Source organism: Tupaia chinensis, unplaced genomic scaffold, assembly GCF_000334495.1.
Source record: "Tupaia chinensis unplaced genomic scaffold, TupChi_1.0 Scaffold000066_1, whole genome shotgun sequence".
Classification (NCBI taxonomy): domain Eukaryota; kingdom Metazoa; phylum Chordata; class Mammalia; order Scandentia; family Tupaiidae; genus Tupaia; species Tupaia belangeri.
In genome coordinates this window covers 9,279,604-9,281,836 of record NW_006159525.1, presented here as the reverse complement: position 1 = coordinate 9,281,836, position 2,233 = coordinate 9,279,604, and the positions used below count along the sequence as shown (strand labels likewise).

General features: G+C 41.6%; 1 pseudogene; it reads right to left on the bottom strand.

Annotated features, from left to right (window-relative positions):
• Window positions 1–211: 211 nt before the first annotated feature.
• Window positions 212–2,233, bottom strand: part of LOC102476542 (gap junction alpha-1 protein-like) — a 24,143-nt pseudogene continuing 22,121 nt past the window's right edge.

Sequence of the window (2,233 nt, the reverse complement as noted above, 5' to 3'; positions counted from 1 at the left end):
GTACCTCTCTTATTTTCTCCCTTTCCATCCACCTTCCCCAGACACCCCCAGTGAGCCTAGGTATTCTAATATCTTTGTGTTTTCTAAACCTCCTGACTAAGGCTATTGAGTTCCATTTCCACTAGAACAAAATTCATACCCAGGGTGCACTTTCTACTGCACTTTTCTTTCATCCCACACTGAGTGGAATCTTTGCACTTTCAAGCCTGTATTAGATCTCCAGGTCACCAGGCCGAGGACTGCTGCTGACATGACTGCTGGCTCTGCTTGAAGGTCGCTGGTCCACAGTGGCTAGTGGCTGTAGTTCACGTCCAGCAGTTAGTCTCTTAGAATTCTGGTAATGCTCAAGGAAGTCAAAAGGCTGTGTATGGGAGTTAGAGATGTGCCTCCTGCCTGCCCATTCTGTTTTGTTCTGCACTGTAAGTAGCCCAGTTTTGCTTGCTTGCTTGCTTGTGTTAATTGCAGCAAGAAGAATTGTTTCTGTTGCCAGTAATCAGCTTGTACCCAGGGGGAGACATGGGTGAGAGAGGAGCAGCTGGTGAGGAGCGGCCATTGAAATAAGCATATTTTGGAGAACCACAGAGCATATGTTTAGTGGGCGGCGGGGAGGATTTCAGTGGGCCAGTGGTAGTGTGGTAAGGATCACTCTCCCCTATCACATGATCCTTAACACCCTTGAAAAAGAAATAGAAGAGTTCAATGACATTCAAAGCAAGAGACACCAGGGACACCACCAGCATGAAGATGAGGAGGATGGTTTTCTTAGTGGGACAAGATGAAGCAATTCACTTGATGTGGGCAGGGATCTCTTTTGCCAAGTATAAACAACGCTTAGGCTAAAGCCATGAATGTACCACTGGATCAGCAAGAAGCCCATCTCCAAACAGCCTTGAAGAGGATACTGACGAGGTAGGTTCGCAGCAGACCCCCTTGCATTTTCATTGTGCCGTGCTCTTCAATGCCGTACTTAAACTTCTTTCTTTCTCTTCTTTCCTTATCATGTAGCACACGTGAACCAGGTCCAAGAGTGTGGGTACAGACCCAAATACAATCTGCAGGACCCTGAAGCACACATGAGAAATTGGGAAAGACTTGTCATTGAGATGTTTTCCCAACCAGGTTGTTGAGTGTTACAACGAAAGGCAGATTGCTCATCACCCCAAGCTGACTCCACCACTGTCCCCAGAAGCAGGACTCAGAAAATAAAAAGGACTGACAACCATACCTTCCCTCCAGTGGTGAGTAGGCTTGAACCTTGTTGTGGAGTTTGCCAAAGGCACCACAGTCCCCATATTGCTTGGGTACCACTCTTTCACTTAAAGGCAATGAAATAGACACACCAAGTGATTCAACTTCTTGGATGATGAAGTGAAGTGAAAATACACGTTCAGTCCCTCAGACCTGTCTATTTTAAGTTTATAATTCTACTAATGCTTGCTACTTTTCTCACACTTTCCCTTAATGAGAGAAAAGTACTGATACCACGTAAAAGCTCTATATGTTACATTTCACTAGTTCATTGATCTGCTCTAGTATCTTTAGGTTATTTCAAATAATTTTACTACTGTTGAATGGTACAGTGAATATGCTTTAGCATATGTGTGAGAATACATGGGTTATATATTCATATACAGACATGGCTTCTGGTCTCGAGTGAATTGCGCCCTCCTCCCCCCCCATTATCTGGGACTTCTCTTAATTTACCAGACATTTTGCAGTTAGCTTGGTCATATAACTGAGTTCTGGCCGAAGAAATGTGTGTAGAACTAATATATGGCACTTTCATGAGGCCTATTTAAAAAATTGTATGAGTCTTAAACATTAGCAAATTTGAATAGAGAAATAAAATGTCAAAGAAAAAAATTGTCTTTTCTCAGTTTTTTCTTTTTTCTTTTCTCTTTCTTTCTTTCTTTCTTTCTTTCTTTCTTTTTTTTTTTTTTTTCATTAGAAAGATAATGCAGCTGGTTAGTAGGAGAGTTTAACAAAGTCCTAAAACAGGAGGCAGGAGAGTGACGATCTTTGAATTGTAAGGAAGGTAGCCCATTAGAGACTTAAGTCTACCAATAGAGTGAAAAATGAACTAGCATGAAGAAAGATGAGACTAATGTGAAGATGGAGTCTGGAAGCTATTTGATGATAATAATGTGGATAGTAATGTCTTTGCCTTGACTGATATGCATGGTAATTGTGCTGGAAAAAGAAATGTAATACACTGTAAAGATATATGTGATTA